The sequence below is a fragment of the Myxocyprinus asiaticus genome, chromosome 12 (assembly GCF_019703515.2).
Source record: "Myxocyprinus asiaticus isolate MX2 ecotype Aquarium Trade chromosome 12, UBuf_Myxa_2, whole genome shotgun sequence".
NCBI lineage: Eukaryota > Metazoa > Chordata > Actinopteri > Cypriniformes > Catostomidae > Myxocyprinus > Myxocyprinus asiaticus.
In genome coordinates, this window is record NC_059355.1 from 6,918,635 (window position 1) to 6,941,589 (window position 22,955).

Below are 22,955 nucleotides of genomic sequence, written 5' to 3' on the forward strand. Positions count from 1 at the left end.
TTACATTTCATAAGAGTGTAAGATACACTGTATTTGGACCCCTTCATTTTTTTCACATTTTGTTATGTTGCAGCCTTATGCTAAAATGCTTTTTTCCCCCCACATCAATCTACACTCCATAACCCATAATGACAAAGCAAAAAAAAAAAAAAAAGATTTTTGAGAACTTTAAAAAACTTCAAAAAACTGAAATACCACATTGACATAAGTATTCAGACCCTTTGCTATGACACTTGAAATTTAAAGTGCTGTGAAAAAGTACTTCCTGATTTCTTCTATTTTTGTGTATTTTTCGTACTGAATAGTTTTAGATCTTCAAATGAGAAATAACATAAAACAAAGGCAGCCTGAGTAAACACAAAATACAGTCAAAAATATATTTTTTTTATTGAAGCAAAAAAGTTATCCAACATGTATATCACCCATGTGAAAACTAACTGCCCCCTTAAACTTTATAGCTGGTTGTGCCACCTTTAGCAGCAACAACTGCAACCAAATGCTTCCGAAGACTGATCTCCAGTTATTCACAACGCTGTGGTGGAATTTTGACCCACTCTTCTTTTCAGAACTGCTTTAGTTCAGCCACATTGGAGGGTTTTCGAGCATGAACTGCCCGTTTAAAGTCCATCCACAGCTTCTCAATCAGGTTCAAGTCAGAATTTTAACTAGGCCACTCCAAAACTTTAATTTAGCTTCTTTTGAGCCTTTCAGAGGTGGACTTACTCCTATGCTTTGGATCATTGTCTTGCTGCATAATCCAGTAGTGCTTGAGCTTCAGCTCACGGACTGATGACCAGACGTTCTCCTTTAGGATTTTCTGGTAGAGAGTAGAATTCATGTTTCCCTCAATTATTCTGAAGCAGCAAAGCATCCCCACACCATCACACTACCACCACCATGCTTGACCGTAGGTATGTTCTTTTTGTGGAATTCTGTGTTTGATTTATGCCAGATGTAATAGGACCCCTGTCTTCCAAACCGTTCTACAATCGACTCATCAGTCCACTGAACATTCTCCCAAAAGCTTTGAGGATCATTAAGGTGTTTTGATGAGTCTTAATATTTTTCTGGGTTAGCAGTGATTTTTGCCTCACCACTCTCCCATGGATGGCATTTTTGGCCAATGTCTTTCTGATAGTGGAGTCATGAACAATGACCTTTATTGATGCGAGAGAGACCTGCAGTTCCTTGGATGTTGTCCTTGGCTTTTTTGTGACTTCCTGGATGAGTCGTCGCTGTGCTTTTGGAGGAATTTTGGAAGGTCGACCACTTCTGGGAAATTTCACTACTGTGCCAAGTTTTCTCCATTTGGAGATAATGGCTCTCACTGTGGTTCTTTGGCGTCCCAGAGCCTTTGAAATAGCTTTGTAACCCTTCCTAGACTGATGTATTTCAATCACCTTTTTCCTCATCATTTCTGGAATTTCTTTCTACCTTGACATAGTGTACTACTGAGTGAGACCATTTAGTCAACTTCATGCTGCTGAAAAAGTTCTATTTAGGTGCTGATTTGATTGAACAGGGCTGGCAGTAATCAGGCCTGGTGTGTCTAGTCCAGCTGTACCCGATTATGAATTCAGTTACATAGATTTGGGGATTTAGTAAATAAGGGGGCAAATACTTTTTCACACAGGCCCAGTTGGTGCTGGATAACTTTTTACTTCGAAAAAATAACATTATTATTTATAAAGTGTATTTTGTGTTTACTTATATTGCCTTTGTTTTATGTTAGATTTTGTTTGGATTTTTGAAAAAATTTAGTATGAGAAATTCATAAAAACTGAAGAAATCAAATACTTTTTCACAACAATGTAGCTCAGGTGCATCCCATTTCTCTGGATCATCTGTGAGATGTTTCTACACTTTGATTAGAGTTCATCTGTGGCAAATTCAATTGATTGGACATGATTTGGAAAGGCACACACCTGTCTATATAAGGTCTCACAGCTGAAAATTCATATCAGAGCAAAAACCAAGCCATGAGGTCAAAGGAACTTTCGAGGCAACAAAAAACTTTGGCTGCACTGAAGGTTCCCAAGAACACAATGGCCTCCATAATTCTTAAATGGAAGAAGTTTGGAACAACCAGGACTCTTCCTGGAGTTGGCTGCCCAGCCAAAGTGAGCAATCGGGGGAGAAGGGCCTTGGTAAGAGAGGAGACCAAGAACCTGATGGTCACTCTGGTTGAGCTCCAGAGATCATGTGTGGAGATGGGAGAAACTTGCAGAAGGACAACCATCACTGCAACACTCCACCGATCTGGCCTTTATGGCAGAGTGGCCGGATGGAAGACTGTCCTCAGTGCAAGACACATGAAAGCCCGTTTGGTATTTGCAAAAAAGTACCTAAAGGACTCTCAGACAGTGAGAAACAAGATTCTCTGGTCTGATGAAACAAAGATTGAACTGCTCAAATCCAAGCATCATGTCTGGAGGAAACCAGGTGCCGCTCATCACCTGTGCAATACCATCCAAACAGTGAAGCATGGTGGTGGTAGCATCATGCTGTGGGGGTGTTTTTCAGCGGCAGGGACTGGGGGACTGGTCAGGGTTGAAGGAAAGCTGAACACAGCAAAATACAGAGATATCCTTAATGAAAACCTGGTCTAGAGCGCTCAGGACCTCAGACTGGACTGAATATTCACATTCCAACAGGACAATGACCCCTAAGCACACAGCCAAGACAATGTAAGAGTGGCTTAGGGACAACTCTGTGAATGTCCTTGAGTGGCCCAGCCAGAGCCTGGACTTGAACCCAATCGAACATCTCTGGAGAGACCTGAAAATGGCTGTCCACCGACGGTCCCCACCCAATCTGACAGAGCTTGAGAGGATCTGCAGAGAAGAATGGCAGAAAATCCCCAAATCCAGGTGTGCAAAGCTTGTTGCATCATACCCAAAAAGGTCTTGAGGCTGTAATCGCTGCCAAAGGTGCTTCAAGTACTGAGTTAAGGGTCTGAATACTTATGTCAGTGTGATATTTCAGTTTTTTCTTTTGAATACATTTTCAAAGTTATCAAAAATCTGGTTTTTGCTTTGTCAATATGGGGTATGAAGTGTAGATTGATGTGAAAAAAATAAAAAATAATTTAAAACATTTTAGCATAAGTCTGCAACATAACAAAATATGAAAAAAAGGAAGGGATCTGAATAGTCAAGTCAAGCCATTTTTATTTGTATAGTGCTTTTCACAACACACATAGTTTCAAAGCAGCTTTATAGAAAATCATACTTTAACAGAAAATGAAACTGTAATATCTATAACGTTTTAAGGAGTCATCATTGTATAATTGTAAATTGTGTATAAATAATTAAATAGTTAAATAATAATTGTATTTAGAACCCCAGTGAGCATACTCAGAATAATTATTGAATGCACGTGTGTGTGTGTGTGTGTGTGTGTGTGTGTGTGTGTGTGTGTGTGTGTGTGTGTGTGTGTGTGTATATATTTTTTTTTTTTTTTTTTTTTATAAAATGCTTTCTTTCTTTCTTTCTTTCTTTCCATAACCAAGGTGTATTTATTTATAATACTACTAATTAAAATGCTAAATAAATAGGTAAGCTACATGCAGCCTATTTTTATTTGGTTAGTTTACATTAAGTACGTTCGTTAAGTTGATATCCTGGTGTTTGACCTGCACTACTCAATCTAAATGTGCATGCAAATGTGCTTAAAACGGTGAAAGTAAAAAAGGTGGATCTAAGACATAGCAGACATTTCGGCCAAGAGCATTCCTCAGTGTGTGAGCACCTAAACTTGCTGAGAGAGCGCGGTGACTACGTTTGTTTACCTATCTTAAAAAACGTTTTGTAACTGTAACTTTACCTCTTATTTTGAGCTGGCAGAAATCACGTTTATGTCCAGCTGAGGGCAGTACTGCACCGCTCCTGCTCGAGCTTGAGCACACAATCCGCGTTTTTAGCAGTTTATATTTCTGTACAGTAGTGGTAACATTTTTAATACCTTTTTAGTCATTTTTCTTACATTTACACACCCAGGTGAAGAACAGAACAGATAATAATTAGCCTTTATTCAAATTATTCAGTGCATAGGATTAGAACAAGGAATTAGAAGGAAATTAGCATGGAACAGGGCTTCACTTTTATTAAGTAGATTTTTACATAGATTTAAAAATGTGTTATATAAGTTTTCAGAGAGCCATTAACGTGTGTGACGTACTGTGGATTCGCCATAAAACGTTTCAGCTGAGCCTTGTTTACTGCATTTAATCCAGCAGATGGAAGCAGAGTTTCATGCAGTGACAAAACTTTCCACTTGAGCTCAATGTTTACAATTTTAATAGACTTGTAGGAAGCCTGTCTGGCATCAAAAGCATAAAATAGTGATTTCCAGGCTCGGAAAAATCATGGAAATATTATAAAGTTGTTTCAATTTCTATAGTGAGTATCATTTTGTCTAGTTATTGTCAGCTCCCACTGGAAATTGCGCTTTGTGAGTGCAACCTCTTTCAAATGATTTAAAAATCCTTATCTAGTAATCACGAACAACTGGAAAAGTCATGTAAATTCATTGATCAAAAGGTCTTGGAACCCTGGTTTAACAATATCATACGTGTCTCAAACAATACATTAATGAATCACCAAAAACTAAAATGCTCCAGACAGTATTTATTCACAGACAACAGCAAACCTAAAGGAACAGTAAACCTTTAATGGGGCAAATTCTTAGAAATCTGCTGGACTGTAGTTTAACATTTCTATTGGGGGTCCATTTCAGATTAACTGTCACCTAACTCTTTTTCATGGTAAGCTCATTTGTCTGTTTTTTGGTTTTACAGGCATTATGAATCAGCCATAGCAATGCAAATATAACCGATCCTGCTTGACCCGCTCTGAATGGGATTCAAACCGGCGTCTTTGGCGTGGGAGGCGGGTGCGTTAACAAGGAGGCTAAAGACTACCGCTTCTAGCGCGCCTTTTGAGGCCAGGGGAGTGAGGTTTATACACTGCACAGCTACCTACCAGCTGGCTACTGTTACACTCACCCCCCTAAATCTCACTCCCATCCGGGTCACGGCACCACTGTAACCAGTCCTGCTCAACCCACTCTGAACAGGATTCGAACCAGCGTCTCCGATGTGGGAAGCGGGTGCGCTAACAAGTTGGCTAAAGGCAACAGCCTCTAACATCAGTCGCTAGTGCGACTCTTGAGGCCAGGGGAGTAAGGTTTACACACTGCACAGCTACCTACCAGCTGGCCACCGTTACACAAAGATTACTGCTAATGTCTTTTAATGAGTCTCTGTTGAGCTGGAAATGATGTCATACTGTAAAATCAGTTTATAATTTGCACGTAAGTGGGCTTTTATGCATTTAAGAGACCTAACATGATGGCTCCTCTACATGCTTCACTTCTTCACGTGATATTTCTCCCCCTCTGCTTTCCCTTCTTGACCCACTAACCCAAACAGAAACCAGAATCATGCTCTATCATTGCCCATGTCCTGGTGTTGTTGATTAGACTACTTAAGTGATCCCATGTCTCCGGTGTCTCGCCTGAACTTGATACAGCAAGTAATTGGAAACACACTGCTTAGATACTTCCTAGAACTGTTCTATTTAAATTCCCTGTCAGTTCTTTTTTTTTTTTTTAATTGCAAATGGAAGATAAACTTGTCTCACTGAGAAAAAAAGGTGCATGAGATTAAAAACTTAATGAAAGTCTCATGACTATTTGAACTGGTAGAGTTACATTTTGAGTCAATCGGATAGAAGGGCTTAAAGCATTGATTTACAACCAGGGGTACACATGACCCAAGGGGTACTTAAGTAGGTTATGCAGGGAGTATTTGGAAAGATTTAGAATTTACTTTTTTAAACATGTAAAACAGAAAGATTAATAGATTAAAACAACTAATCATGATATAAATGTCATGTGTTTTCAGTCTCTTATTAAGACAAGAAACCTTTTGTCACCCACAGTATTGATTCTAAGTTGTTTTTCTATATTTAAAATGCATTAAACCTTAAACATTTCCAAAACATTAGGACACAATTACTGTAATACATTTTAATGTTTTTCTTCAAAATATTGCAATTTTACACTTTGTCTCCCATGAAAATAATGTAAATAATATATACATATATATATATATATATATATATATATATATATATATATATATATATATATATACATATATAGGAACATTTACATTGAGGTCAGTTGCCTTCTTAGAGCATGCTGCCATGTGACTTCTGGATAAAGATGGTGAGTTGATGCCAGAGTTTTTACACCAACTCATTTGACCTGAATATTTGCACAGTGCCCCTTTTCAATTTTTTGGCCCTCTCACTTACTGTCCCACTTCCAGCCTCTCAAGTGTCCATTAAAGGGTTAATAATAATAATAATGAAAATGTTAAATGATATCCAGGAAATCATTTCTGGTTTAGTGTTAATAAGGGGTCATCGACTTGAGCCTTAAGTTGCTTTTACACCATCGGTCCGAACGGTTCTGAGCACGGTGAGAAACGGTTCCAGTAGCATTTCCACCTAAGCATGGTTTGGCACGGCACGATTACAAGCCGTTCTCTGCATGGATTTTTCCTGCATGGTTAGCTAACCGTGCTCAACTGTGCTGGTGGAATAGCTTAAGTGGCGACTCATGATTGTCAATTTGCCAATGCCAAGGTAACTCTTATAAAAATTTGTTTCTAGGGAACTGGCAGAGTTGGCTACAGTGAGGTTCATAAAAATGTTATAAAATGTTTTGTATGTTCGGTGGATCTTCATGATTTTATTATGATGGTTTAACTAGTATATTATTTTTCTACATGCCTTTTTCGTCAAGGAAGTAGACGCTAGCTAGCTCATTAACATTCATAAAAAGACATAATATTTTGTCAATAAATGTCCTTTTAACTAGTCTAGGAACTTTTAACTTTCTGTGTGTTTGTGTCCGGTGGCATGCACAACCCAAATGGCCAACTGGCCCAGATAAGCACGGGTTCGCAACAAGAACCGTTCTGCCCGATGGTGGAAAGTGGCTTTACTGATGCAGGCGTGGGAAACATAAGACAAACAAGGATGCCTCAAAACAAGGATTCTCATCAGTTAAAAATGCTGTTGTAATACATGATGACAGTATAAACTTGAAGACCACAATGTTAAAAAGGAATAGGATGTCTCATGGTCAAATGCGGTTAGTTTCGAGTTCAAGCCAATCTATAACCTGTTTGTTAAGTGCCTCATTAAAGGTGCTAAGCGACCATGTCATTGTGTGTTGACTTTATTTACGTTTACTTTGCAGTTATGCCCTTGGCTGACTCACTCTCAGACTGAGCGACTTGCCTCATGTGAGCCCACGGTCACATGTCCGCACCTCCCATCAACTGAGGTGTTTGGATTAGAATAAAAAGAGCGGGACCACTCTGGCCGTGGGCGGGAAACGCTGGAGAGGATAAGAAGAAGATATAGGCATGGGTGAAAGAGTGCTATTGCAAACAGACTTCTTTTGTTGTTCCTGTGATTCGCAGCCCATGGCCACTCCAGGCCATGGGCTGCGTTTAACGGGTTTGTTTGGCTGTAGATATGAAGCTCTGTTTCCCATTATAATGATTCCCTGAGTCACACTCACTTGCAAGGACAGCAACATATCAGGACAGCACAACCGACCCTTAAAAAAATAAGAATTCGTACAGTATTTGAAAAGGGAGGAGAAAATGCTTCCATACCTATTGTAGATGTCAAAGGCTGAACATCCGATCAAACTCTTGCCAAATTAGGCAGATGCTAACTTGGAAAGGTTGCATGACATCCTCAAAAACCATGAACTGCACACGGTAAAAGAAACAACTATGTATATTATATTAAATATGGATTAACTTGCAACAAAGATGAACATGGTTTGTATCAACTACGATGTGTTTTGTGCAGTGAATTATTAGCAAGAGCATGAAACCATTGAAATTGTAAAATTTAGAAACCACAGACTTGAAATATGAGTTTTTAAGCATTTTTCATGATAATATTAATAAATTACTATGAATAAATTAGTATTGATATAATAAATATGATAAATAATATAGAATAATTATGAATTAAATTATAAAAAATATTGCCGCAAGCTGCAATTATCTTAAGTTATAGCGCCTCCTAGCATAACAAATTTATGAAATTTTGCATGTGACCTCAGAATGTTGTCTTGTCCATGTGTTTTAAATTTTGTTAAGTTAGAATTTTTTTGCTCACAAGATACAGGCCAATTAGTAATTACAGGCCACGCCCCAAAACATATTTGCTTAAATCTTCCAAATGACTTAACAAATTCATTTATGTCAGGAGGGTCTGTAGATTATGTATGCAAAATTTCATGTGAATCGAGGAAACGGCCTAGGACGAGTTAGAAGTATTATTTTTTTTTTTTTTTTTTAAATCTAAGTGGTTGAAAAGTTTTCTTGCAGAAATTGAAATCCTTGTGACCATATGATTTGGGGACACTGAAGGATTTGGAGAAGCTAAGAAGAATGATTCTAGCCTATATGGTTTCCGGAGTTATAAGTGAAAACACAAATCAGCTTATTATAGCGCCACCGTGTGGATGATTCTCACAAAATTGTATATACAGCTTCGTGTAGAAACCCTTCTTGAGTATAATAAGTTTCATGACCATAGGGCATTCACAATTTAAGTTAGGTGCTGAAATTTGATTGGCTGCTGGCGGCCCTTTTGTTTTTGTTTTCCGAATCGTTATTTTAAGGATATGTTTGCATTTGGACCAAAGAAGGTGCATTTTTAATTTGCACTTTGTTGATCAAATGGCTGAAAATTTATGACATTTTTTGTTGTTGTAGCACCTCCTAAGGCGCAAAATTGAACAAAAATTTGTGTGTATCTCAACATGGCCTGTTGACTACATGTACCGAGTTTCGTTACATTTGAACTTTGCGTTGAGTAGACATTGATCAATGAATCAAAGTGTGTTTAAACGAAGGAATTTTATCTTTAATATGTTTAGAACGTTTTGATGTATCAAAATTCTTTTGATTACTTTTTGTCAGGAGGGTCTGTAGATGATGTATACAAATTTTTGTGCAAATCGGCCTAGGAGAAGTTAAAAAAAGTAGTTTTTACAGAACATTCTAAATGGCAGAAATTTTTTCAGGTGGAAATAAAATCAGAGATGTATGTTTTGCCTCAAGCAGTCAGAGGGAAAAAAAGGAATTTTGATTCTAGCCTTTACGGTTGCAAAGATATGAGCAAAAACGTAAAAGTGCTTAATATAGCACCACCTAGGGTTGAATGGAGGTGTGTGCTTATGCCGGAGTAGCGGTGTGCATCTGGAACCATCCTGCCAAGCTTGGGTTCTCTAGAACTTACGATTTTTGCTGCCCAGATACTTTTAGGGCAGAAAAATAATAATATGAAAAATTGGAAAATCAGTACAGGTGCTTGGCCCCCTAATAAATATTAATGAAGAACATATTTAATAAATTTCAATGAATGGTTTTAAGTACATTATTATTCATGTTTTTTATTTACAATTTTGTGTATGTAGGGTCACCGCTTGATTTCCTATGAAATCTGGGTCGTGAAGCAACAGCATTCGAGAACCACTGGTTTAGGGATATTATTTATTTGCATGAAGTTAATGTTTAAATAAAGCATTAAGTCACAAGAGGCTGTGTTAAAGTGATTTTTAGCACAGGGAGGGGGTGTTCTTAGGCATGACGCAAAATAATTCTTCCGCTAAGTAATATAGTTTATTATCCTAACTGTTTGTGGTTGCCAAGCAACATAGGAAATTTGTGCATAATAAGGAATGTGCGGTCATAGGTGTGCATTAATAATCATTTTACAACAGCCTTGAATGCAACTCATGCAAGCAGAATTTAGAGTCTAAAAAGGAGTATTAACTATCAGCTTTATAATATTACTTTTACATGTTAACTTGTTGCCCTCCAGCAGAGCAGTATGTGGCCAAATATTTGGGGAAGAACAACAAAGAGCTTTCGGTCCTTTTATTCTCAATTCACGTTCATTTACTTAATGGTTTCTGTTTTCTCTATTTTAATTTGAAAACTAGATTTTATTGAATTTTTTGGAAGAAAATGTGAGTGGCGCCCACCCCAATTGTCCAAAAGGTTGACATGCTTAGGTGTTGTGGGTGGTTGATAAGGCATTGCTATGTGGTTGCTAAGGTGTTCTGAGTCATTTTTAGCACATTGTGTGGTTGCCAAGATGTTCTGGGTGGTTAGGTTGGTTTGTGAGGTTGTTGTTGGTTACTGGCCCAAGACAAACAAGCCCACCCTAGATGTCTACAATATAGAGCACATATTGTTTAGCCATCTTGGTTCAGGAAATATTTTTCACATTTATTTCTTCCATAGGGATTTCATAAATTCTTCCATAAAAGAGTTCCAAACCATGAACCAAACCAACAAGCTCCGATGTGAATCACAACATTACATACTCACCATCTTTAATGAGGGCATGAACTACAATCTCATGAAGCATTGTGAATGATGTATTCGAATGAAAAACAATGGATCATTTTCAGAGATATACAAAAATACAAGTAGTTTGATAGTGTAGGGAGGCCGACTAGACTGTATTATTCACAGTGTGTCATAGGTGTGGGGGTCGCTGCTGAGCTTCTGTGATGCACTTTGTCCGCTGTGACTCTTGATTGTTTCCCTTCGGGATCATGGGTAGTGTACTTCCTCTTCTTTAGGCATAAGGGCCAATCAGGTAGCGGGGAATCAGAATCTGGTGGGCAGTCAGATTTCGGCACAACACTGGCTGTTGCGTGCCCGAAGGGCGATGAAAAACACCAAGGGGGAAATCGGAAAGAGAAAACAACCAAGGGGTAACCCCAACAGGAAGGTGACAACTACCTAGGGGGGACCCCCCTCCCAGAAGGCAAAAATGAATGAGGGGGACAAGCCCCCTACCCCTTAGGTGAAAAGGGGTCTGCACTAGGGTCAGTAAGATCCAAGTTACGCCACTGTCTGCAGCACAAGAAGTACGGGATTTGTTAAATAATAAAGTTTAATTCTTAGGGTTAGGAGCTTGTTCAGATGCCTCACCCTGAGTATGAGCTTTAGTAGTAGTGATGCTGCCTTAATTATCACCACTAATAAGTTAATTTGCTCTCACTTGCTAATTAATTCTGTATGTCATAGAATAAAGTGAAATTAATTCAAAATTCCAACCCCTGCTCTAAAGAAGAGGCTCATATTTGTAGAATGCTTCTACAAATAAGAATCATGTCTTGCACATTAGACTGCATATCCGTCAAGGCCGGATGTAGGCATAGGCAGGGTGGGCTGAGCCCACCCAAACTTGAGTTTTGCCCAGTCAATCAAACATTTGGGAAACACGGTTTTAAATAAAATATTAAAATTGTTCCAATTTGTGCATTGGTTAAATGCAATATGGCAGTGTGTTGCAAACATTGAGAGTGGGCTGTAGACCGCCCAACCAATCACAAAACAGCACCAGAAATGTGTAGTGTTTTCTATTTTTGTAATTGGCCGAAAGCAACGACACACTCAAGAAGCGGCTGCTGCAAACCAGAGAGTCTGAGACATCGTACGAGCAAGATCGGTAATAAGTTATTTTGGTGCAATGCATGTTTTTAATGCAATAATTATAAAGTAGAGGTCTGTGCGGGATGGATTTTTCAGACCAGCTCCTGCAGGATTCTGTCCCACTCCTATTTCATATTTTGTCCCGTCTGCAACTTTCACATTTTGTCCTGCTCCCGCCCGCAAAAGCCCGCAGGTAGAGGTCTGCGTGAATTTTTCGTTCCCTCTCCCGTAAGATTCTGTCCCGCTTTGGTATCATAGGCTATTTTTTACAATTCCTACCCAAAAAAATTAACAAACAAAAAACTGAAAAATACAGAGAAAAAACAAGTTTTGTTAACACTCTATCATTGCCAAATATCTGATTATCCTTTGGTTGGTGCTCCTTGAAACAACCACACCATCTTTTTCCAGAGCAGCCTGTATTTCTCCTGAGGTTACCTGTGGGTTTTTCTTTGTATCCCGAACAACTCTTCTGGCAGTTGTGGCTGAAATCTTTCTTGGTCTACCTGACCTTGGCTTGGTATCCAGAGATCTCCGAATTTTCCACTTCTTAATAAGTGATTGAACAGTACTGAATGGCATTTTCAAGGCTTTGGATATCTTTTTATATCCTTTTCCATCTTTATAAAGTTCCATTACCTTGTTACACAGGTCTTTTGACAGTTCTTTTCTGCTCCCCATGACTCAGTATCTAGCCTGCTCAGTGCATCCACGTGAGAGCTAACAAACTCATTGACTAATTGCACAGACACTAATTGCAATTTAAAAAGCCACAGGTGTGGGAAATTCACCTTTAATTGCCATTTAAACCTGTGTGTGTCACCTTGTGTGTCTGTAAAAAGGCCAAACATTCAAGGGTATGTAAACTTTTTATCAGGGCCATTTGGGTGATTTCTGTTATCATTATGATTTAAAAAAGGAGCCAAACAACTATGTGATGATAAATGGCTTCATATGATCACTGTCCTTAAATAAAAGACAGTTTTTTTACATGATCAGTCATATTTTCAAAATCAATGCCAAAATATCACAATTTCTGCCAGGGTATGCAAACTTCTGAGCACAACTGTATATACAGTATATACAGTATACAGGGTGGGGAGTAACTGAATACATGTAATGGGATTATGTATTTAAAATACAAAATATAAGTAACTGTATTCCACTACAGTTACAGTATAAATCATTGGTAATTAGAATACAGTTACATTCAAAAAGTATTTTGATTACTGAAGAGATTACTTTGCATTTTATTGTCATTTGTTTCATTTAATATTTTGTCCTTTCAGATGGAAAACATTTATACATATAAATGATGTGATCCAAAGTGCATTTGAACAGTGGTGAAACACTTTCTTATGATGTGTTACATTCATACGAGCAGACAGAGAAGTAAGTTTGAAGTAGGTTTGGAGCACAAGAAATAGAAATAAACCTTGTGTAAATTGTTAGCTTTATGCTAAGCTAAAATACTATTTCTAGCCATTTTACATGCACGTTACCAGACATGATCATATTTTTTTATCAAGAAAATTCATGTTGGATCCTAATTTCTTTTTTTCTAGTAAGACCTTTGATGTTAGGGCAAAAATTGTATTCTTGATAATAATTGTTTGAATTGTAAAAATATCTAAAAATCCTTAAAACAAGATCAATTTGATTTATCTTGTTTTAGAAACAGCACTGCATTAGATATTTAGGTTTTTCAGAGAATGTATTTTTAACATGTGTACTTTGTTAATATAGTCAAAACAAGTGAAAAAAATCTACCAGTGCTGAAGAAGTAATCCAAAGTATTTAGAATACGTTACTGACCATGAGTAATCTAACGAAATATGTTACAAATTACATTTTACATCATGTGTTCTGTAATCTGTAGTGGAATACGTTTCAAAAGTAACCCTCCCAAACCTGACAGTATATATACTAAAAGCTGCGAGTCAGACTCAGGCATCTGTTATGGCTCAATCAGACATTTATAGGGGGACCCCTTGTGGCCTGAAAGGGAATGGAAAATGTAATTATCTGAAGGGATGGGGAGAATTTTTGCAGGGGGCCTCACAGTAGGATTTCACTAAGGGCCCCCATATGCTCAGAAACGGCCCTGTCCACACGTCTTGATTTATGATTGCAGATTTATGCAATTTTTTGTGAAGTGGTTTCATTATAGCAGTTGGCACATATTTTGTTGCCTCTCACATTTAAACAATCATATGCAACGTAACAAGATTTACCAACAAACCTTATGGGCTCCTGCCTCACAATGAAGGCAGCAGTTCCTTCCATGCACATTTTACCAGAAACATACAGTATGTCGGTGATGTTCACACATAGGCAGATGCATGAGTGTTTGCCTTGCTCTTTTTCTCCATAGCCCCCTCTTTCTCTCATGCACTTACATAGACACAGAATGTGGCAATACCCTGAGCGCTTTCATTGCATAACTCTGGTCTGACTCATTGCTCTAGTGGCCTAATTCATCCGGCACATTTAATGGATGAGCAGAAATCCAGTCCTCACTTACACTTCTGCCCCACTTTCTTTGACTTCTTTTAAACTGTAACTATAGAACCCCTTTCTCTCACACCTTCTTTGCAATTTCAGCCTCCATCCTTTCACTATTTTAGGGTAGAGATATTCTGTTACCCATTCTTTTGTGGGAGTGATGTATTTAAGTATGGGTGTAATCTTTGCAATACTCATGTAAAGGAACGATCTGTTCTTGTTTATTTACTGCATGACATAATGTGGAGTTGTTATTCAGGCTGGATTAAGTAGTCTATTGACAATTACTCAAATGGCATAAGAGGCCACTTATGAATTTGCGGTTTGTCAGGGTTGGGTGTGTGCATTTAGAACCAATTACTACGCTTCATTCCAATATGTAGAAAATGCAGATATTAATGGGTTTTTGCACAGGATACTTAAACCAATTATTTTCTAATAATCAGGGACATATCCTTCTAATTAAAAAAGCATAAATGGGTCCTGTAAATCTCACACTGGATCCACGAATAGACACCCATTTTTTCAATAACATTTTTCATCATCCACAGTACCACTATATTTTTCCTTTATATTTACACTGTAAAAGTGATATTGTGCAGTTGTTACCTTGAGGAGCTATTCAACCAAATCTGATCGTTTGGAATTCCTTGATGTTGGGTTGATTCGGTCATATTAAGTTACCACACAAAGCACATAATCACTTTTGTTTTTTTCTTTCCTTTTTTTTTTTTACAGTGTAGAACTTTTAAATAGATGATATATGTTTTCCTCTTTTTGAGTTTTGATTGTGTTGGTACTTGAGTCTTAAAGGGATAGTTCACCCAAAAATGAAAATTCTCTTTATTCACCCTCATGCCATTCCAGATGTGTGACTTTCTTCAGCAGAACACAAAAAATAAGGAAGGAAACATAAAAGTAATCCATACGATTCCGGTATTTAAATCCATATATTCAGAAATAGGTGAGGGTGAGAAACAGAACAATATTTAAGTCCTTTTTTTACTCTAAATCGCCACTTTCACATCTGAAAGTGAAAGATAAAGTGGAGATTGAGAGTAAAAAAGGACTTAAATATTGTTCTGTTTCTCACCCTCACCTATTTCTGAATATATGGATTTAAACACTGGAATCATATGGATTACTTTTATGTTTCCTTTCTGTGATTTTGGAGCTACAAAGTTCTGGTCACCATTCACTTGCACTGTATGGACCTACAGAGCTGAGATATTTTTCTAAAATCTTTGTTTGTGTTCTGCTGAAGAAAGAAAGTCACACACATCTGGGATGGCATGAGGGTGAGTAAATGATAAGAGAATTTTAATTTTTGGGTGAACTATCCCTTTAAGTTTTGGGGCCACTGTTAAGTCTCCTGAGCTGTCAAAGAGCAAACTCTGAGTAATCCAACTTTACTCTGAGCTTTTACATGTTATGGGAATTCCAGCATCCCTCCCTCTTTGGAGTGGCAACATTTTTTTTTTTATGCAGACCCATATCTGTTGGGCGCATGATCAAAATTTTCCATTAGTGCAAACAGTCATGCTCTTAATATCAAACAGTTGAGTTCACGGGGAAGGAGTGCATTCATGCAGTTTGAAAGCATGTTTTAAAGACTTAAACCCCTTAGATCACTACTGGATGTAATCTGGGGGTGGGTGATGTGTCACTGTTGGTGACATTTTTCTCAATAGGGCATCCCTCCCTCTCCCTTTATTCTTTGTTTTGAGTAATTTGGGGTTGATTAAAAGAACTGATTACAAAAGAGAGGATAATGATTGGAAATGTCAATTAAGAGTTGGAAAGCAGTTTGTGACTGCACTGTGTCACAGGTGCAGTGGAGGAGGTAGATTGATTTCTGAGAGATGAGAGAGAGTAAGGACAATCAAACAAAGTGAGAAAAGATACATGTAATGTGATAGTGTAGGAGGAACTGGATTTTTTTTTTTTTTTACCTTTTCTGAAGATGTGAGTGGTCCTTGCCTGTGCAAAAGTTGTTGCCATAATGCAAGGTTTTCTTGGTTGATTAGCAGGGTGTTGCTATGCCATTGCTAAGGTGTTTGAGCGTTTTTTTTAGTGTGTTTCTATGTGGTTCCTAGGATGTTCTAGGTGGTTGTTAAGTGGTCGGTTAAAGCTAGGGTATACTTTGTTTTTTTGCGTGCCATTACATCTTGTGCATGATCGAGCGGTCTAGCCTTTCAAAGTGTACTCTTTTGACTTCAATCACATATGGAAACGTTCAACGTATGCACTCTGTGATTTGTGATACTAGAGCAATCATCTAGAAAACATGTGGACAGTCTGCAGGTACTGGCAAAAAACAAAATTTGCTTCACATACACTGTAAGCAAAACATAGCGGCATGTAGAAAACCAAAGTATACTTTGGCCTTAACTGGCACAAGTCAAACGATCTCACCCACAGTGCTCTGGCTTCATCCAAACATGCATACATCCTACTATATAGTATACCAAAAACAGTATGCCAATAGAGTAGGGTGTCCGAATCCTCAGTATTCCCAAAAGAGTGGGCATACAATACATGGATGACCTACTATATCTGGAGAGATTCTGAAGTGTGCATCCAATGAACACTGTATTATCACTTAACACCACAGTAGCTGAGGAGGTGACGTGTTCAAAACAGTGAATTTAAAGTGCTATACGGGTTTACATGCATGAATGAAAAATTTGTTTTCTTGTTTTTGGCTTTTTCTTTTTAAATTGAAAAACAAACGGATACAACAAAAATTGTTGTGATGTGATAAAGAGAGATAACGGAAATGTGATAAATGAATGGTTTATTGGTGTGGCAGCGGGGGCGTGGTCGAACGTCCGTCCGGAGAGAGAGAAAGTGGTAAGGGCGCTTACACCTGAGCTAGATTATATCTAACACCTGTCTCTAATTCCAGTGAGCATGGGGAGAGTGGCCACGTCACTAGCAGAGAGGCAGAGAGAGTCTGGCACAAGGGAGCCTACAGTGCTCGTGGAAGCTGATGTGTTTATGTTTGTGAAGCTAATGTGTTTACGTTCGTGAAGCTAATGAGTTTGAGTGCCTAAGTGCCTCTGAGACTGTTGAGTTTGTGAAGCTGTAAAGCATTGAAGTGGCCAATTAAAAGCCTTACCTGAGTCTGGAAAAACCTACTTCCCTGTGTCCTCCTTCCCTTCTGTTTGTGGAGTCCTTCACACTGGTGCCGAAACCCGGGTTTGAAGTTGGAGGAAGTACGCCCCATGGTGTCCTCGCAGTTGGCAGATCCGCCAGTCCCTCGCCAGCCTATACCAGTCCCACCAACAATCCCTGCTTGAGCTTCACCAAGACCAAGATCGCCGGTTCTTCGAGATCCTACGAGCTCAAGCAGAGGACCGGCATGCAATCCGGAGCCTCCTCAGCCAGGAGAGAGCCCCGGCCTTGACCCTGGACAACCACAGCCCCCTGCCCCCACCCACACTCTTGTAGATGGGGGCAGAAGACGACCCCGAAGTTCCTCAATCTTTTCGAGCAAACCGCGGAGATCTGGGGCTGCCCGCGTGACCAGTGGGCGGCCAGGTTTCTCCCGTTGCTGTCCGGGGAAGCCCAGCTTGCTACTCAACAACTGCTGGTGGCTAACCTCCTGGCTTATGAGGACCTGAAGAAGTCCATCCTGCAGCAAGTTGGCCACAGACCAGAGCAGTACCGCCAGCTCTTTCGATCTATGAAACATGAGAGGACCGGCCGCCCATTTGCTTTCTCCCAACCGCTCCGAGACGCATGCCGGAAATGGCTGCTGGTGGGGGATTGCGACGTCGTGGGAGTGATCGACCAGGTGGTGCTATAGCAGCTAATCCATCGACTGCCAAAAGGAATGGCGGAGTGGGTCCAGTGCCCGGCGTCGCTGGAGGAAGCTGTCTGACTGGCGGAGGACCATATGGTGGCATACCCGAGGGTGGAAGAGCCCTCCTACTCTCTCTCCCCTCCCCCGTGTGTTCCCCGTTCTCTTCCCACTTCCCTCATCCCTCTCACTCTGCCCTCTCTCCAGAGCCTGTTCCTGCCCCACAGAGGTGAGGAGCCCCGCCACCAAGGCCAGTTCCCTGCGCGTGGGGGTTTGCACCGCCCCAGCATCTACAGTGCCCTGCCGCTCTCCCCTCAGGTGGAAGTGTCCGCCGACGCAGGTGCGGGCGTGGCGCCTGGGCCAGCCTGCTGGAGTTGCGGGGATCCGGGACACTTCCAGGGTCAATGCCCTGTGATGGAGCTGGGGATGGTGGTCCGGATCCCCGGCACTCTGCAGGCTGCCCCTAACCGGGCCAGAGCGTACCGGATACCGGAAAGTGTCAAGGGGGGTACTCACCAAGCATTGGTGGACACGGGTTGTAATCAAACCACTATCCACCAGCGCTTGGTTCAACACGAGGCTTTGGGCACAGCTGGTGAGGGTGAAGTGTGTGCATGGGGATATTCACAACTACTCTGTGGTGACCCTTGTGAACAAAACATAGAGTGGAGGCTACGGTTAGTTCCCGCCTCACCCATCCACTGATTTTGGGGACTAATTGGCCTGAATTTAGAAATGTATTAAAGGGAATATGCGCGGATTGGTCCTGCCAAAAGCGACAAGATGTGAAATGTGCGATGCTCTGGCAGGGGAGGCGGAGCCGGGGCTGTCTTCATCAGCTCCACGTCAGGATCATCCTCAGGGGATTTCCCAAAGGGGGTTTCCCTTTGGAGCAGTAACGTGACGAAACGCTCAAACACGCCTTCGACCAAGTGAGAGTGATTGCTGGTCAACAGCTCCGGCCGGTTGTCGCACTTTCATATCCCTATTTCACAATTAGAAATGAGTGGTTGTATAGAGTGACGCATGACACTCAAACAAAGGAAGATACAACCCAGCTCTTAATACCACGGAGCCGCCGGGAAATGGTGTTCCAGGAGGCTCATTATTATCCGATGGTGGGTCACTTAGGGGAAAGGAAAAAACTGAACCAACTAATAGCCAGTTTTTATTGGCCGGGCACTGGTGGCGATGTTCACAGGTGGTGTGTGGCATGCCGCAAATGTCAGCTGGTGAATCCACCGGCCACCCCAAAAGCGCCTTTGCACCCCCTTCCACTGATCGAGGTCCCCTTCGAGAGAATTGGCATGGACCTCGTCGGCCATTAGAGCGGTCAGCATGCGGACATCGCTTTGTGTTAGTCCTAGTGGACTATGCAACGCAAAATCCAGAAGCAGTGCCTCTACGCAGCATTTTGGCACATTGTGTTGCGGAGGCACTCTTCAAAATAATCTCCCGGGTGGGCATTCCGAAAGAAATCCTCACTGATCTGGGCACAACCTTTATGTCATGAACACTACGCAAGCTTTACGAATTATTGGGCATTAAGTCAATCCGCACCAACGTTTACCATCCACAAACAGATGGCCTGGTGGAGCAATTTAATAAAACCCTTAAGAACATGATTCGTAAGTTCGTGCACGAGGATGCTAGAAATTGAGACAAATGGCTCGATCCCCTGTTTTCGCAGTACGAGAGGTCCCGCAACCTCCACTGTGTTTTCCCCATTCGAGCTGCTGTATGGGCGGCGCCCACGCGGCGTACTTGATGTCATACGCGAAGCTTGGGAGGAGGGACCTTCACCCGGTAAGAATGAAATTCAATACGTTCTTGATCTTAGAGCAAAACTCCACACCTTGGGGCAACTAACACAGGAGAATTTGCTCCAAGCTCAAGAACGACAGAGCCAACTGTATAACAGGGGAACTCGGCTGCGGGAATTTGCACCGGGAGATAAGGTACTCGTATTACTCCCCACATCGAGCTCCAATTACTCACCAAGTGGCAAGGACCCTTTGAGGTCACACGACGAGTGGGGTGTCTCGATTATGAGGTAAAGCTAACCGATAGAGGGGGCACACGTCAAATATATCACTTCAACCTCCTGAAATTGTGGTTGTGGCATCCAGCACCACATCGAGACTGAGCCGGGTGTGGTGGTACGTAGCCGTCCCTACCATTTGCCCGAGCACAAAAAGAAAATAGTTCATGAAGAATTGGATGCAATGCTCGAAATGGGGGTAATAGAGGAATCCCACAGCGATCGGTCCAGCCCGGTTGTTCTAGTTCCTAATAGTGATGGGTCTGTACGGTTCTGTGTGGATTATAGTCAACGCGGTGTCTAAATTTGATGCATAACCATTGCCTCGCGTTGATGAGTTGCTCGATCGGTTAGGCATTGCTCGATTTTATTCGACATTGGATTTGACAAAGGTTTATTGGCAGATCCCTTTGACACCAATTTCCCGTGAAAAAACAGCCTTCTCCACACCGTTTGGATTACACCAATTTGTGACGCTTCCGTTCGGTTTATTTGGGGCTCCGGCCACGTTTCAGCACCTCATAGACCGAATCCTCAGACCGCATTCGGCTTACGCCACTGCCTATTTAGATGACATCATCATTTATAATAATGATTTGCACCGACATATGCAGCATCTGTGGGCAGTTCTGAGGTCGCTGCGATCACAGCAAACCCCAAGAAGTGCGTGGTTGAGTGGGTGGAGGTACGGTATCTGGGGTTCCACTTGGGCCATGGCCAGGTGCGTCCCCAAATTGACAAGACTGCTGCGATTGCGACCTGCCCGAGACCCAAGACCAAAAAGGGGTTGAGACATTTCCTGGGGCTGGCTGGCTATTACAAGAGGTTTGTGCCTAATTATTCAGACGTCACCAGCCCGCTGACTGATCTCACTAAAAAGGGGGCTCCAGACCTGGTCCAGTGGACGGAGCAGTGCCAACAGGCGTTTACGCAGATTAAAGCCACACTTTGCGGGGGGCCGCTTTTACATGCACCTAATTTCTCTCTCCCTTTCGTATTGCAGACAGACGGTTCAGACAGAGGGCTGGGGGCCGTACTCTCACAGGTGGTGGAGGGGGAGGAGCGCCCAGTGCTGTACATCAGCCGCAAGCTCTCCTTGAGGGAAACAAAGTACAGCACCGTGGAAAAGGAGTGACTGGCCATCAATTGGGCAGTCCTCACTCTCCGTTACTACCTGCTAGGGCAGGCCTTCACCCTCTGCTCGGATCACGCCCCACTCCAATGGCTCCAATGCATGAAGGATACCAACGCACGGATCACGCAGTGGTATATGGCTCTCCAGCCCTTTAAATTCAAGGTGGTCCACAGACCGGGGGCGCAGATGGCTGTCGCCGACTTCCTTTCCAGAAATGGGGGTGGGGGGAGTGGTAGACAGGCCGGATGGCTCCCCGGCCTGAGTTGGGCAGTGGGGATATGTGGCAGCAGGGGTGTGGTCGAGCGTCCGTCAGGAGAGAGAGAAAGCGGTAAGGGCACTTACACCTGAGCTAGATTATGTCTAACACCCGTCTCTAATTCCAGTGAGTATGGGGAGAGCAGCAAATAAACGGCCACGCCACCAGCAGAGAGGCAGAGAGAGTCTGGCACAAGGGAGCCTACAGTGCTCGTGGAAGTTGATGTGTTTATGTTCGTGAAGCTAATGAGTTTGAGTGCCTACGTGCCTCTGAGACTGTTGAGTTTGTGAAGCTGTAAAGCATTGAAGTGGCCGATTAAAAGCCTTACCTGAGTCTGGAAAAACCCGCTTCCCTGTGTCCTCCTTCCCTTCTGTTTGTGGAGTCCTTCACAATTGGTTATTTCATTTTGAAGACAAAAAAATGATAAAACAAATTATTAGAAGGTGCATGGACCCTTGTGCTTAAATTGTACTTGTATAACCTGAGTAGATCATTTTCATGGTTGTTGATACTACATCATATATTTGGCTCACAAGGCAAAGTCCACATTCCAGTATGTCCAGAATGTATTCATATTACCTTCATACCTAAAGAACATACTTTTTTTACTGGCTGAGAAGTGCGTTCTTCATCAAATACAGTACATACTCTTACAGTATGTGATTTCGGATGCAGTTTCCGTGATTTTCTGCCTCGGGTCCCTCCTTCAATTTTTTGTCATTTTAATGTCCACCAGGTAAATTTTTTTAAGTCAAATTGCTTAGAAAAGTAAAAGCACACCTCTCTTTAGCAAGCCATGTGATTTAAGGTTCTATTCATGTCTGTAGTACATATGGTGTGGACGAGTTATGGGCCAAAGCTCATATTTTAAATACTTAAAATATAAGCAAGATAAATAAAGAGAAAGAGAGAAAAAGGAAAATTGAGATACAGATGGAGAATAAAGGTAATGGGTTAATGTTGAATGACCTAAATGCAAATGAGACCGGGCAAAATGAAAGAAGATTGTGGCATCTCTATACCAGGCTCATTCAGAAGGTCACACGCTTCAGGATTGAGGGAATAGGGTGTTGGATGGGCATTGGGCAGGGCTGGCTGACCTATATTCTGCACTGCCCTTTCAGTAATATGCCTGTGTGAATCACACTGCCTTTTTAAATCTATAACCAACATTAAATTTACAGGAATTATTTACATGAACTTATACTCACATGTAGTATACACAAACACCCTCACCAATTCAAATACATTATAATACTGTTTTATGTGATGCAAACCCACATAAAGGCATGTACAGTATACACAAAAACACCCTCACTGATATGTTATAATACTCTTCCAAATGACATACAGTTGTGCTCAAAAGATTGCATACCCTTGGAGAATTGGTAATATATGTACCATTTTTAAAGAAAACATGAGTGAGCAGGCAAAACACATTTCTTTTATTTCTTTTGGGATTCATATTCAGCTGTAGGTTATAACAAAATGGCACAATCATAAAACAAAACCTGTCAACAATGAAAAAAATGAAAAAAATGAAATGACCCCTGTTCAAATGTCTGCATACCCTTAGTTCTTAATACTGTGTATTGCCCCCTTTAGCATCAATGACAGCGTACAGTCTTTAATAATAATTGTCTATGAGGCCCCAACTTC

The 22,955-nt window shown here is 41.1% G+C and overlaps 1 protein-coding gene across 2 annotated transcripts in view; it reads left to right on the forward strand.

Moving 5' to 3' along the window:
- LOC127449079 (choline transporter-like protein 2) overlaps positions 1–22,955 on the forward strand; it is a 175,955-nt gene that overhangs the window by 89,775 nt on the left and 63,225 nt on the right. The window lies entirely within an intron of this gene.